General features: G+C 44.6%; 1 protein-coding gene across 1 annotated transcript in view; it reads left to right on the top strand.

The window, feature by feature from the left end:
* LOC105025841 overlaps window positions 1-16969 on the top strand; it is a 200583-nt gene that overhangs the window by 51504 nt on the left and 132110 nt on the right. The window lies entirely within an intron of this gene.

The following is a 16969-nucleotide window of genomic DNA, read 5'->3' as shown; positions in this document are numbered from 1 at the left end:
TCGTTCACTCTCCTCAGTACTTTGAACGGCCCCACAAACCGTGGGCCCAGCTTCCGGCAGGGCAGGCGGAGAGGGAGGTTCCGGGTCGAGAGCCAGACCCGGTCGCCCACTGTGTAGACCGGGGCGTCGCTACGCCGGCGGTCGGCAGCGGACTTCTGGCGAGCCCCGGCACGCCGGATGTGCCGATGAGCTACTGACCAGGTGTCCTCAGCGCGCCGAAACCAGTCGTCCACCGCCGGAGCCCCGGTCTCGGGCTGGCTCTGCCAGGGTGCCAAGACAGGCTGGTACCCTAGGACGCACTGGAAAGGGGTCAAGGAAGTGGAGGAGTGGCGGAGCGAATTCTGGGCATACTCTGCCCAGGGCAGGAACTCCGACCACTCCCCGGGCCGGTCCTGGCAATAGGATCGCAGGAACCTCCCCAGGTCTTGGTTCACACGCTCCACCTGCCCATTAGCTTTGGGGTGGAACCCGGAGGTGAGGCTGACCGAGACCCCCAATCGGCCCATAAAGGCCTTCCAGACCCGAGACGTGAACTGAGGGCCCCGGTCAGATACAATGTCCTCCGGCACCCCGTAGTGCCGGAAGACATGGGTGAAAAGAGCCTCCGCGGTCTGCAGGGCCGTCGGGAGACCAGGGAGAGGAAGGAGCCGGCAGGCCTTTGAAAACCGGTCCACAACAACCAGGATTGTGGTGTTGCCTAGTGTGGGGGGTAGATCGGTCAAAAAATCAACGGACAGGTGAGACCATGGTCATTGTGGAACGGGCAAAAGATGTAACTTACCTGCCGGAAGGTGTCTAGGTGCCTTACACTGAGCGCACAACATAGAACAATACCACAACAGGAGGACACGTACACTCTCACATCCTTGGCCAGGCCAGGCCACCAGTACTTGTCAGTAAGGCAGTGCACAGTACTGTCTATGCCCGGGTGACCCGTGGAAGGGGACGTGTGGGCCCAGTAGATGAGACGTCACGGACATCCAGCGGGACGTACTGACGATCCGCAGGACACTGAGGTGGCCCAGGATCGCTGCGAAACGCTCGCTGAATGTCTGCATCCACGTCCCACACAACCGGCGCCACAATGCACGAGGCAGGCAGAATCAGTGTATCATCTACCCGCCTCACACCCGCGTCGCACAACCGAGACAGCGCGTCTGCCTTGGCGTTTTTCGTACCCGGCACGTATGACAGTGTGAAATCAAACCTGGGCAAAAAACAACGCCCACCTGGCCTGACGAGGGTTCAGTCTCCTCGCCGCCGGATATACTCCAGGTTTCGGTGGTCAGTCCAGACTACAAATGGGTGTTTCGCTCCTTCGAGCCAATGTCTCCAAACAGTCAAGGCGCTAAACACAGCCAACAGCTCCCTATCACCGACGCCATAGTTGCGTTCTGCCTCACTGAGCTTCCGCGAGTAAAAAGCGCAGGGGCAACGCTTAGGAGGGGTACCTGATAGTTGGGATAACACAGCACCTATCCCTACCTCAGAGGCATCCACCTCCACTATGAACGGCAGTGACGGGTCGGGGTGAGCCAAAACCGGGGCAGAGGTGAACATTCTCTTAAGGGTGCGAAATGCCTCGTCTGCCTCGGCCGTCCAGGTGATCTGGCTCGGCCCACCCTTCAATAAGGAAGTGATAGGAGCTGCTACCTTGCCGAAGCCCCGTATAAACCTCCGGTAGAAATTGGCAAACCCAATGAACCGCTGTACCGCCTTAACCGTGGTAGGAACGGGCCAATTATGCACGGCTGACACACGATCAACTTCCATTTCCACCCCATCGTCGGTAATTCGAAACCCGAGGAAGGAGACGGCTCGCTGGAAGAACGTGCACTTCTCTGCTTTAGCGTACAGGCCATGCTCCAACAGCCGCCTCAGCACCCTGCGAACGAGTAACTATCAAGGGGGACGCTGTGCCTCCTTATTGTCATGTGTATCCCCTGTCGCAGGCTGAGACGGCAGCGATGGAGACCTACGTGGCCGAGTCCCTGCGGCAGGGGCAGATCCGCCGTTCCACCTCGGCCGCCTCCTCGAGTTTCTTTTTCGTGAAGAAGAAGGATGGGGGTTTGCGACCATGCATTGACTACAGGGTGCTGAATAAACTGACGGTCCGTTATTCATATCCCATCCCCCTTATTTCCCAGTACATTGAGTCAATGCATGGGGCGCGCTTCTTCACGAAACTGGACCTCAGGAGCTAATGCCAGGACAATGTACTGTATCTACATTGCTATGCATAAATCCTCTAATAAATGGTTAAACTAATACACGGCGCCTGAACTAATCAAATATATATATTTGGCCATCAGTATACACCCAATACCCCAAAGCGATAACACATTTTAAGAATGTGCGCCAATTTATTGAAAATATAACACGTAAATATCTCATGTAGATAATTTGAGCGATAGGGCAGCCTGGTTAATCAGGTACCCTGTGGACAACCCCAGCCTGGCTGCTGAGTACAGGCAGAGCACAATTTATTGCACCTGTTGTTGTTAATTGCTCTTGTTTCTCTGCCGTAAAACCAGGCCAGGCTGTACATTTGGGAGGAACTCCCTTTGGAATCTACTCTCGGGTAACTCATTGCCATCACATGATCGTGTCCCCGATACTACCAAAATAACATCACCATGATATTATTATTAGCAATCCCCACAGGCAATGAGCAAAGGAACACAGTACCGTTCCCCCACAGAAAGGAACCACAGAACCAAACAGGTGGAGGCAGCGTGGTGGGTGGATTTTAACAAGCATGCTAGTACAAACATCAGCATATCTGTCTGAGTGAGTAACCTGACATTTAAATAGACAGGTATAAAATTGGACATTGTGAAAGGAGCAATCTGCATCAGCGGAAGCGTTGCTGACTGATTATCACTTGGGTTTCCTGGCTGAACTGGCCACACTATGCTACGAAAATATAATAAAATGTGGAGAGAGTAAAGGGGTCTGAGTATTTTATATCTATCTCTCTCTCCCTCTCTCTCTCTCATATATTATATATATAAATATATATATACACCGATCAGCCATAACAGTATGACCAATGACATGTGAAGGGAATAACACTGTTAATCTCGTTATCATGGCACCTGTCTTAAGGGTGCGAAATGCCTCGTCTGCCTCGGCCGTCCAGGTGATCTGGCTCGGCCCACCCTTCAATAAGGAAGTGATAGGAGCTGCTACCTTGCCGAAGCCCCGTATAAACCTCCGGTAGAAATTGGCAAACCCAATGAACCGCTGTACCGCCTTAACCGTGGTAGGAACGGGCCAATTATGCACGGCTGACACACGATCAACTTCCATTTCCACCCCATCGTCGGTAATTCGAAACCCGAGGAAGGAGACGGCTCGCTGGAAGAACGTGCACTTCTCTGCTTTAGCGTACAGGCCATGCTCCAACAGCCGCCTCAGCACCCTGCGAACGAGAGACACATGCTCAGCACGCGTAGCGGAATACACGAGGATGTCGTCGATGTAAACCACAACTCCGCGCCCCAGCATGTCCCTAAACACGTCGTTCACAAAGGACTGAAACACTGCCGGGGCATTCATCAACCCATACGGCATCACCAGGTATTCGTAGTGCCCCGTGGTGGTGCTGAAGGCCGTCAACCACTCGTCTCCCTCTCGGATTCTCACCAAGTTGTACGCGCTCCTGAGGTCCAGTTTCGTGAAGAAGCGCGCCCCATGCATTGACTCAATGTACTGGGAAATAAGGGGGATGGGATATGAATAACGAACCGTCAGTTTATTCAGCACCCTGTAGTCAATGCATGGTCGCAAACCCCCATCCTTCTTCTTCACGAAAAAGAAACTCGAGGAGGCGGCCGAGGTGGAACGGCGGATCTGCCCCTGCCGCAGGGACTCGGCCACGTAGGTCTCCATCGCTGCCGTCTCAGCCTGCGACAGGGGATACACATGACAATAAGGAGGCACAGCGTCCCCCTTGATATAGCACAATCCTCGGACCGATGTGGTGGCAAACGACTTGCCATGGCCTTAGAAAAAACCAGCGCTAAATCGGCATATTCCGGGGGAATGCGCACTGCGGAGACACTGTCTGGACTTTCCACCGAGGTCGCACCTACGGAAACACCTAGACACCTCTCCTGACACCCCTGAGACCACCCTGTCAATACTCTCTGCGACCAGGAAATAGTCGGGTTGTGTCCCGACAACCAGGGAAGACCCAGCACCACAGGGAAAGCAGGTGAGTGGATAACGTGGAATTCAATTTGTTCAGTATGGGCGTGCTGTACGATCATCGTGATGGGCACCGTGACGTTCTCAACGAGACCAGTGCCTAGTGGTTTGCTGTCTAAGCCCGTAATGGACCTAGGTTGAGACAATGGCACCAGCGGAACGCGCAGTCTCTGTGCGTAACCGCTGTCCATAAAATTCCCAGCTGCGCCTGAGTCTACGAGCGCCTTACACTGGGAGTTAGTAGGAAAATCAGGGAAGGCCACCAAAAGTGTCATGTGCTTCGCAGAGAGCCCTGACAGTGTGTGTGGTCTACTCACCTGAGTCAGTGTAGGGGTGTCAGGCTTCCTCCGCTCGACCCTTTCACGCTGGAAACAGTGGGAGGCAGAGTGTCCCTTCCTCCCACAAAAGGAACACTCCCTAGACCGCACCGTCTCCCTACGTGCGGCGCCTCCCACTTCCATGGGTTCAGGTCTGGCGACGGGGTGTACCGGAGGGGGCTGATCATTCCCGGTGCGTCCGCGGGTGGCTAGCAGATTGTCCAGCCGGATCGCCATGTCGACGAGCTGGTCGAAGGTCAACATGCATCCCGGCATGCCAGCTCCCTACGGACGTCAGGCTGTAAGTGGCACCGGAAATGATCAGTAAGTGCCCTCTCGTTCCAGCCCGACCCCGCCGCCAGGGTCCTGTACTCCAGGGCGAAGGCCTGCACGCTCCTTGTCCCCTGCCTGAGGTGCACGAGACGCTCGCCGACCTCCCTGCCGTTGGGCGGATGATCGGACACGGCCCGGAAGAGGCCGACAAACGCCCCGTAATGGGCCAACTCTGGCCCGTTAGTGGACCAAACGGAGTTGGCCCAGTCCAACGCCTTGCCCCTCAGGCAGGAGACAAGGGCAGAGACCTTCTCCCTATCCCCCGGGTGAGGGCTGATGGAGGCGAAGTAGAGCTCCAACTGGAGCAAAAACCCAGAGCACTGGGCAGCGTCCCCGCCGAATCCCTGGGGAAGGCTCAGTTGTATGGTCCTCCTCGGCGACGGTGGAGACGATGGCAGGGGCACTCCAGCCGGGTTGTGTGTCGGGGGTTGCTGCTCAGATGGCAGCCTCGCCTCCAACCGCCGCATAGCTTGGACCATCTCTGTCACGGCCTCCCCCAGGGACGCGATCATGCTCCCATGCTGATGGATAAGGTCGCTCCCCGCTGACTCCATACTCAGGTGTGGTATTCTGTCACAGGTGTGTCAAGGTGCGTAAATAAGGGAGCCAAACACAGGGAGGTAGTTACTCTTCTTTCTTATTAGAAAAATATGGCTCGCGTAAAACAAACAAGAGCGCAAAAAGCGTGGGACTGCTACGCAATACAAACACCAAATATAGAACAATACCACACAAAGACAGCCAGAAACACAGGAACTTATATAAGCGATCTAATGAGGGAATGGACACCAGGTGTGTGCAATAACAAGACAGGACAGTGCCGTGGGAGGAGGAGCGGCGTGGCTAGAAGGCCGGCGATGACACCACGTCGGGAGGGGTGGCGTGCATCCTCCATGCGCGTCCTCATTACAGGGGCCAAATTTTCCTTCCTTGGACATCTGGGAAAACATTTCCTTCCTTGGACATTCCTTGACTAATCCAAAAAAAAATATTGACAACACAGGTTAACAGAAAAGCTAATCTTTGGGTGAACTCAGCAGAAATATCATTGAGTGGTTATTGTTACTGAAGTAAACTCTTACTGCAGCAACTTGTGTTACATGTTTGTCACTGAGAAATTTCTTAACTTACCTTGTACAGCCGTTATTTTTGTTGATTTGATTAATGAGTTACTTCACTCTTTCCCCCAGCACTTTCCTTCAATGTGTTTCTTTATGTGAAACTTGGGGAGGTCTTCATTTTGCTGACAGTCTGTGTAGGATCATACTGGTTTTACAAGGCGAAAACCACTTCTACAGTACAAGGTCCAGTATAAAACATGTACCTTCAATTAAGAGTCTGTATCTTTGTTTGATAAAGTATTTCATTTTATTCTGCTTACCATGCCCTATTGCTCACTCTATCTTTGTCCCTCTCCCCAGATGATAATAACTAGTGGGTCTGAAGTCTCTTAAGTGGACCAAGATGGAAAATAGCCAATGAAACTCTATGAAAGTCCATGAGTTGAGCAACAATGCAAATGTAAGATTTATTTAATCAAAACAGCAGATCTGGGCCAGGTTTCTCAAAGCACTAAGATGATCGCAAGATGCTCGTAAGTGCCTTGTGCCTTTTCCGAAACCATTGTTACTTAAGTGGCACGTAACATCGCTTGTTAATTAACGAGTGCTCCGGACCACTCATTAGTCCATATTTACCGATCTTAACAGGCATTTTACTGGTATGTAAAACAAGAAATAGGCTAATTAAGAAAAAGTGTTCAAAATGTACTGTTCACGAGTCTGAAAGCCTGCATTGTACTGCTACTATATTTGATGTATACAGTGGTGTGAAAAAGTGTTTGCCCCCTTCCTGATTTCTTGTTTTTTTGCATGTTTGTCACACTTATATGTTTCAGATCATCAAACAAATTTGATGATCTTATTTCAGTAATCTGGCTATGTGCCTGATCACCTTAAGACCCATAATACAGGCAACCACGCACCGCCATCCAAAATATTCATTAGCAAATGTAATCTTAATCATAACTGACCTCGACAAATGGACATTATTATTACTACCGGATCTAGTATTACAGTTTACTGCAGTTCTTTGTGTGATTTGTCCAACTGGTGTTGCCGTACCCCAGCTGAAGTCAGTAATGGACTGCTGTTGGTAGGTACAATATCAAACACTGGACTGTCTCTCTATTACATTACTTTCAATTGGTTAAAAAGTGGAAAACTAGAATGTAATATGAGTGTTATGTAGGCTATATCACTGTTGATTCTGATAGTTTTAATGACAACGTCCATATGTCATTTGCACTGGAACTGTAATTGTGGAAAGAAATAATATTTTGCTAAAAAGTGTGAGTAACTGTATGTGGAAACAAATGTTTTGGATTAAAAACGGGCCGATTTGCAAAGTCTAACCATCATTAACGTTAGCTATCATAGCTAAGTCACCTGGAAAGTTAATTAGCCACATTTTAGAAAGCCCATATGAAGTCTGAGTAAAGTGTCAATCATGTATGTTGCTCTGCATGTGTAATTTATATAGACAGTAGTAGCTTTCATTTATTGCTGTCAGGGTCGTGGAGGAAGGGCAGAGGCAATCGGATACATCCTTTTAATGTTCTTCTTTGAAAACAAAAGGAGAGGCAGACCGCAAACTAAAGCAAATAACGCAAACAATGATCCACAAAGTAAGGAAACCAAGGACAACTTAAATAGAGTCCCCAATTAGAGGCAACACAGGGCATCTTCCTCTAATTGGGGACAATCAAAACTGCAGCGCAGAGATGTCTAGACGCCCCCAGCCAGGCAGTGACAGTATAATGCGCGGGGAAGGGGGAGGCTCCGCCCCTGGAGCAGGATGCAAGCGTGTTATGGAAATTCTCATACTGATGTATACTTAGTCCTAAATGGGTTACTAGTTATAGGTACTGAGTCCCCATGTTTAGATAAGAAAAGGAACGTAGGAGAGGGGGATTTAGTATTTGTTTAGGGTCATTATTGACTGGTATCCACAGATTATAGGGTTACTCATAAATCTTTCAACTCTGTATAACCCTTTAGAGTATCTGTTTTTTGTTCAGATGCTGTATGTCCTTTTCAGAGTTGAAAAGGTTACCCAATGTGGGGGAGGACAGCCCGCCCCTTGGTTAAAACCTAGGTATTGACAGAGCAAAGGGAATGTGTATTATTGACATAGGACAGCTGGGCAGTAACTTACCACACCCCTTTTAACTGTAATAAATACTGAGTATTCATGTATTTACCTCAGAGATTCCTCAGAGGATTATTCTGTAAGCTTTTGACACATCTCTCTATTTGCAAATAAACTGCTAATTATGCCAAGAGAATTTTGTCTCTGTACTTACTCCTTTAAGTGTTCCCGGAGCAGGGGAGAGTAGGCGTTGACAGCAGGGGCTCAGACCAACCCTCTGGGGATGGTAGCAGGAACCCCTTTCCAAACCATTACAGAGGGTTCTGGGCTGGGGATCGGTGCAGGAGCCCTGGTGCTAGGTGCTGGCTCTGGAGGTACCGGACTGGGAACTGGTGGGCAGGAACGGGAACATCACCACCTCCACCGTCTCCTGCACCTGGAGCTGCAGGGGCTCCCATGAGTGGAATCAGGGGCTTAATCTTCCACCCCTGCAAGGACCCCCATAGCCCCCCCCCCTTCCCAGAATCCTGGGTGCCGACCTGGCCGCCACCCAGGATCCTGGGAAGGGTTAGGGCCAGGTTCTGCTTGGTCTTGGGTTGGTGGATCATTCTGTCACGGTCATGGAGGCTGGACACAGGTGTAGAGTCGAAAGGGAAACGTCTCTCTGAGCATGGTGAAAAACATTTTTATTCCCTTGCTGAAAGAGGACATTCTGCTGCAAATAACTACGTCTCATTTGTGTACAGTCATAAACCAGAAGCCCTGCAATCGTGATCACAAAACCTATAGTCCCTCAGCAGCCTTACAAATTATAATTGTTCTTATTCTGTTGTTTATAAGTCTACAATTCATAAACCAACCACAGACTACGGTAAAACAACCAATGTAAAGTCTATCCATGTCACCCCCTCCCCAAAAGAGAGAGAAAGAGCGAGCGCGACTCATTCAGTAGCTACAAGAAATTGTTTTGAGGAAAAATAAATGGCCAAACGGATATTCACGGCAAAAGAAGTGGCATTAATGATTATGGACAGCGATTTCCTCGTCTGATTACTTTCAGAAGATGAAAGGTATCAGGACAGAATCAACCTATTTGTAAAATACTGTAAGTGTGGCCTAAATGCTATTCTATGATAAAGTTTATTATTATTTTGCATTATTTTAGTGGAATTACTAGGCCTATATGATAACTTGATATAACGGTACGGTAGCCAGTGGTCAGATGTACGCCTATGCTTTTTGAGAGAATTTGTTTTATAACTTTATGAAGTATAAAGGTGAACATTACTCGACAGAAAACACATTGTCATTCATGGGGAGATGGCACATTTGGTTTTCTGTCACTCTTTCAACGCGCAAATATGAATGGTACATTTTATTTTGTTTCAGTAATTTGCTTTGCAACGTTTATAAAAACTACAGCTGCTTATGTGGTATTTACATGTTTTTCCTCTAAATGATCTAGATTGAAGTCGATAGTGGAAGCTAACTGTAGCGTATTCATATTGCACTTTCAGCCACCTATGGTCGTCTTTGAGTGCACAGATAGGGAGAAGCTATATTGTTTACGTTGCTATTTGTTATTTATTCACTTTATGAGTCAAATTGCAAATGAAAACTTTCACAAACATGGGTTGTGTTGTTAGGATTTGGCCATTTTACCATTGACTTTGTATAACTGCAGGGGTGAAAAGCAAGTGTTAAAATGCAAGTGTTAAAGTGCAAGCAGTTTTATTACAGTCAGCTTTTATTCACAGTGAGTGTCATCATGAACAAGAGGAAGTGTGGCAGTGACATTTTTTGGGCAGCCTTAAAAATAAGAAAAGTAAGTTGAGAGCTGGGAGAAAGTCTCCCAGTGTTATTCACTTCAAGCATTTAACTGGTTTAGTAAAGGTTTAGGAACTGATTGTTCATTTGTAAAGACATGCCTCCCTGCCTGAGTGACAAACATGTTTTTTCCCATTGATCAGGAGAACTGCATGGCAATTTGTAATGTGATTTTTTACATGAATTTGCTGTCACTACAATCCCTTTCCCTAAGCTGTTTATTTTGTGTTTTAAGACATGTAAAAGTACACATTTCTTTGTGTTATTATTTAAATCACACTGTTTATCCAACTGTATGTTTGAAATAATGAAGATAATTGAAAAGGGTTCCCAACATTCTTCTTGCAACAGTATGTCCTTCTGTGGGAAGTTGGCTTAGGATTTTGCCCTGGAGTTGAATTCCCAAAGCATTTTTATTTTTTTTAATAGGAACGATTTATTAATTATCCATTATATTGCAGGCAGATCCCATTCCAATATGGGGTATGTCAGAGATATATGTTTCTGTTGGAGAATATCTGAGTGAACATATTTATAAAAAAATTTAAAACTGAAATTACATTTGTGGCTTCAGGTTCTATGCCTTAATCATTGGATAAATTCCAAACCAACTTGCTAGCCTTCAATATGCACATTAATGTGTACATCCGCCATTTGCAGCAAGTGGCCTGAAATAAATCATTCCAAGGTTGTAGGGGATCATTAGAACATCTAGGAGCCTCTACCTGATTCTGAGATTTAATGTGTAAAATATGAAATGCAATATCAAATGACAGTAGGTTGTTTGTTGATTTGAATATCAGGCTTGTTTTTAATCAGTGGAACATGAATTGACTTATTAATGTTTCAAATTTCATGGTTTCATAGATCTTAACATTCTCATGAAGTCACCTTCTGAGTTTTATCAGGTGATAATGAAGGGCACTTAGAGCAAGTTGGTAAGAGTGAGGGGCTGGTGGCCCCTGGTGGCTGTGGGGACCAGACTCATCTGTGTGATGACTGAGGAAATATTGCCCTCTGATGGAAGGCAGGAGTAGCTCAGGTTTTAAGCCTCAGTAAGGTTATTGTGGCATTAACTTGCGTTGACAGAAAGACCATACCAACTTGCTCTGAGTGAAACTAACAGATTTTTAGATCATTGTTTAATCTGTTGATTGTTATTGAGATTAATTATTTAATGTAATACAAAATCCATTCCTGGATTAAATGCAAGTCTTTATTATATATTAAATTGTTTTCCTCATCTTACAAAATGTTCTCTTTTAAACAACTCGATAGTAGTAATAAACAAATACAAAGCATGTGCAAGAAACAAAGGGTACAAGAGGTGCATAAAGCAACATATGTATTTATTTCAACTGTTCTAATCTGTTTTTATAAATAAGGAATTATAAAGAAAAATTAAGGGAACATGTAATCATCACAGTATAACACCAAGTCAATTAAACTTCAGGGATATCTATCTGTCCAGTTAGAAAGAATATGTGATTGTAAATCAATGTCATCTGTTTTGTTGCAAATTAATTTGACAACAGGTGCACTGGAGAGGCAACAACAAGACAACCCCCAAAAAGGGAATGGTTTGGCAGGTGGTTGCCACATACAATTGTTCTGGAAAATTGTCCATCTCCTCTAGGATGGCACATCCATATGTTCCATCGCAAGAAGGTTTGCTGTGTCTACCAGTGGTCTCAAGAGCATGAAGGAGATACCAAGAGATAGGCCATTACACAAAAAGAGCTTTGAACAGGGCATCAACCCAGTAGCAGGACTGATATGTGCTCCTTTGTACAAGGAGGAACAGGAGGAGCACTGGCAGAGCCCTACAAAATGACTTCAAGCAGGCTACTGGTGTGCATGTTTCTGCACACCAGTAGAAACAGACTACATAATGGTGGTATGAGGGCCTGGCGTCCTCTAGTGGGACCCATCGTCACAGCCCAGGACCGTGCAGCTCAATTGGCCTTTTCCAGGGAACACCAGGATTCGTGCCCCATTCTCTTCACAGATGAAAGCAGGTTCACACTGAGCACATGTGACAAACGTAAAAGAGTCTGGAGATGCCATGGTGAACATTATGTATCCTGCAACATCATCCGACATGTCAGTCCTTAAGAAAGAACAAACATAATTAGTCGATTGGCCCCAGGTGAGCTTATCAGTAGTGGCTGTACTGAGGCCAATCTCCAGGAGAGGGCGCAGTCGGACCAATTGACCCAGCTGATCCCTCACATCAAATACAATTGTATATTACAAGAAATGAATGTAAAATCCAGGTTAATATTTTGTTTACCTTTAAAAATGGTTTAATGTAAAAATAATAAATATACTGTTAATGGTTTCTCTATGAAGTGCATTAAACTGGTTGCATTGACTTGCATCAATTTCCTTGTATGTTTAGATATTCAGTCAGATTGAAACTGTGTGTGATGTAAATACTATGTTTAGAAACAGCATTTGCCTCAACATAAAAATCTTGATGAATGCCATGGAATCACTGAATGTAAATAGAAATGTACAGAAATAACAGAAATAATTAAAAGATCATCTTTAAAAGTGTGCACAAACTTACCACAAAATTGGATTGTAGGTACAGTAACACTGAACTGCAAAAAAATCTAACAGATGTACAGTACCAATTGATAAAGGTACAGTTGACATACCTTACTGGGTACCAATGCCATTGACAATTGTGTAAAACCGTGAACTAAAATTCAGTCCATTTAGAGAGGAAGTGGTCAGCTATGTAAACAAATGTGCAACTGAAACCTGTGACTAAAATACACCACACTGTCTTCTGTAACCTGACATTGTTTTTCACACTTCTCTTGCTGACAGATGCAACACCACCATTCGGACTCAACCACCTCATCACTTATCTGACAAACAACATTCATCAATAATCACCGCCTTTCTGGCTTAGTCGCCAGTTGAATATTTTCCAAGGGACTCTTTAAACCATTGTTTTGTTTTCTGACTGGAATTAGAAGATTTTGCTCTGTGAAGACACATGGATGTTGTGACTGGACTAGTGTTGCTGATGTTAAGAGGACTGTCTGATGGTAAGAGGCTTCTCATCGTTTATTCAGCATTTTCCACTTGCCTGAACTTTGTATTGTACAGACATACATAGTGATGCAGTCAAATATATATAGCACTTACAGTTTTTTCTGATTGCTTAACTCTTCAAACCTTCGTAACATTTTTATTTTTGTATCAAACAGTTAACACAAGCCATCACATTAATAAGCACACAATGCGCCAACTACACACTGATGGCATGATTAAAAAACACATCTGGCTTTTGATTTCTCTGTGCACAAGGTAGGCTATGTCAGTTTGAGGTCATACTTTTGTCACAGTTCTGTAAACATACAGGGATCCAAACTTCAAGTATTGGTGTTTATTTACACACATCAAAACAAACAGTAAAAACAATAATCAGTCTACATTGTGTCGTCTCTCTGGGTCCGGCCACAACATTTCATCTACATCACATGCAATGTCCTCTAGTCCAAGGCACCGGGGAAAATATCTTCTGGAATGCCGTATCCAGCCCTGACAGGATGCCTGGTCAATATCCCCACATGCCTCCTCCACTGCCTGTAAAAGGGCTATGCATTGATGGGGATGACGGTCATAGACCTTCCAGTGCCAGGCAGAGAAGAACTCTTCAATTGAATTCAAGAATGGAGAGTATGCAGGGAGGTTGAGTTCAATGAAGAGTGGGTGATCTGTAAACCAGTTGCGGACCAAAGCAGCCCTATGGAAACTAACATTGTCCCATATGATGATGTATCTGGTCTGCTCTGGTCTCTGAACATTAGTGATCATGTCATGTAAGGTGTCCAGGAATGTAATGATGTGTGCAGTGTTATATGGGCCTATGGTTGCATGATGGTGAACAACACCATTTTGACTTATAGCTGCACACATAGTTATGTTACCACCACGTTGTCCTGGGACATTGATGATGGCACAGTGTCCAATAATGTTCCTGCCACGTCTAGTTTTTTTAGTGAGGTAAAAACCTGCCTCATCCACAAAAAGCAGCTCATGACCCATGGCATCTGCCTCTAGCCCCATCACTCTCTGGACAAGACAAAACAAATGCAGCACAGCAGGCCCATGCACAGCACTACAGTATGCACTTCCAGATTCAGTACCAATGAAACTATAGCTTACCTGCACATAGTCATATCGCAGTGGTTTCACACGTTCACTGTTTCTTTCAAAAGGGATTTGTTTCATTGGGATTCTGTTGCAGACATGCTCACATAATACAGACATGCTCACATTGTGTATGTTTTGGAAGGTGGTGTCATCCTCAATTATGCGCTGCTGTATTTCTCGTAGCCTTATGGAATTATTTGCAATCACCATACTGACTATATTGGTCTCTTGTTCTGCAGTGAACATTCTTCCTCTGCTCCCAGCATCTGGATGTCTAGCAATTCTGTAAAGTAACAATTTCAGTATTTGTACATGTATGGTATTGTTGTGTTTCTCATTAGAGGATGGCAGTGCTACAAAAATTAGTGCAGAGTGACTGTACTAACCGATTCTCATTTCTAAATGTCCTTATGATGCTTGCTACAGTGTAGCGGCTCAAGTTAGGCTGAACCCTTTGGCCAGCTTCCCTCAGGGTCGTTCCATGGTTGATTACATGGTCCACTATTGTAACTCTGATGTCATTAGTTATTCTATTTCTTCCTCTTCCCCCTCCTCATCCTCCTCTTGCTACTTCTTGTCCTCTTCCTCTAACTTCATCTCATTGTCCTTGTCGTTCTCTCCCTCTCGCTTCTTCACCTCCACGTCTTCTTCCTCTGCCTCCTCTAATTCTCACTCTTCTCACTCTTCCTGCTCCCTCCATTGTACTCCACACAGACAGCTCACCTGTAGCTTATTTATAGTGCTTAGGCTGATTGCAAAGTGAACTAATTATCTAAAACAGTTTTCACATGTGACAGTGTGCCAGACAGTTGGTTAAATAGTGTAAATAATAACCATACATGTGTGTAGTTTTGCTGGGAGTGTTTTGATCATTTGGAAAATGAGTGTAAAGCAGTGAGTTGTGTTTACAGTCCCGCAAAAAGAGTGCTGTGCAGTGGATTGTACCTACAGTTTTGCAAAGTGTGTGTTACAAAATTGCAAACTGAGTGCAAAGCAGTGTTTGTGCTTTTAGTTTTGCAAACTCAGTGAGTGAGTAATAGTTTTGGAAATTATGACAATCACGGTTAGGGTTTAAGCATTCAGAAAAAAACTGTAATGCATTTTGATTGGTGCTACTTAGTAGAACTGTTTCTGTATCTGTATATGAAGAGATGTGAAATGGTGGTCCACATTTTTTTTGATAGTACTGACATATCTGTCTTTTGCCCCCCAACCCCCTCCACACACAACCTTTAATTCCACAGCCACAGTGACCATCTGTAATGCTACTCAGAAGTCATCACAGTGTTTTGTGGCTTTGGGTGGAACTCTGGATCTTAAGCTAATGAACAATGACAGGGGATGTGAGCTGCAGTTTAAAAAGAACCGTACTCAAGGTCCTGAACAGATATTCATCATGAAAAAAAACAAAGTGTCCATCAAAGGACCCACTGAAGGTAGATCAGAGTTCTTTATGAACAATGGGACCTTCAGGTTAACCAATGTTGAGAGGGCTGATTCTGGACAATACTTCCTGGAGGTCTACAATTCTGATGGGTCAAGTTTAGGAACCAGAAAAATACAACTGGATATCAAAGGCAAGTAACAAAATAGTAATATTAACATATTTGTTTGTGTACCTTTTTCTATTGTTTAATATGGTTAAAATAATAGTGATAATAATGATGAACTTAAAACAGATTTATACTGATGTAAGTAGTTGTGCAGTCAAATGCTTATGGCTCTTTATGCATGAGGCTTGTGCTACCATTACCTTTATGAATGTTTCCATTTGGCACAACACAGCAGTTATTTGGAGAGATGTAAAATGTTTGCCATAATGTCTTTCATTGAGATGCTTCTGATATGATTGAATTACACTGTTCTGCTTCTCTGTTTCTCCATCTACCTGAATGTCCGTCCCTCACCAAAGGGGCAAGTTTAGAAACCAAAAAAATACAACTGGATGTCAAAGGCAAGTAACATTAAATCAATGGTTCCAATTATTCAGTAAAATGCATAAAATTGGTTTTACAATTACTTAGTAAGACTTTTTATATTCAACACAACACAGAAATAACAAATAGAGATGTCAGCACCCATGTCTTTCATTGAGATACCACTGACATGATTACATTACGCTTTTCTGTTTTCTTGTCTATCTGTTGGTATGTCTGTCCCACACACAAGGGACAAGTTTAGGAACCAGAGAAATAAAACTGGACATCAAAGGCAAGTATCATTATATTAATGGTAACAATTATTAATTAAAATGCATTAAATAGGTTATACAGTTACCTGACTGTTTCCATTTAACACAACACAGAAATTATTGAATAAGATGTCAGGAGTCATTGCCACTGATATGATTACATTATATTGTTCTCTCCCTGTCCATCAGTTTCATACATATACCACATCTCTTTCCACAGTGACCACCTGTAATGCTACGCAGAAGTCATCACAGTGTTTTGTGGCTTTGGGTGGAACTCTGGATCTTAAGCTAATGACGAGTGTCAGTGAATGTGACCTGCGGTTTAAGAAGAACCGTACTCAAGGTCATGAACAGATATTCATCATGAAAAAAAAACAAGTGTCCATCAAAGGACCCACTGAAGGTAGATCAGAGTTCTTTATGAACAATGGGACCTTCAGGTTAACCAATGTGGAGAGGGCTGATTCTGGACAATACTTCCTGGAAATCTACAATTCTAATGGGTCGAGTTTAGGAACCAGAATAGTACAACTGGATATCAAAGGCAAGTAACAAAATAGTAATGTTAACAATATTTTGTTTGCTGTTTTCTATTGTTTAATATATAAAAAATAAGTGATAATGATAATTATAAAACAGATGTATTGTTTTCATTTGACACAACACAGCAAGTATATGAATTGATGTCTACTGTTTGTCATCATGTCTTTTATTGAGCAACATTATTATATTACATTTTCTTTTTCATTACAATGGGATGGTT

This window comes from Esox lucius, chromosome 4, assembly GCF_011004845.1.
Source record: "Esox lucius isolate fEsoLuc1 chromosome 4, fEsoLuc1.pri, whole genome shotgun sequence".
Lineage (NCBI taxonomy): Eukaryota > Metazoa > Chordata > Actinopteri > Esociformes > Esocidae > Esox > Esox lucius.
Note: the sequence above shows the minus strand (reverse complement) of the source record. Positions and strands in the feature narration are given on the sequence as shown.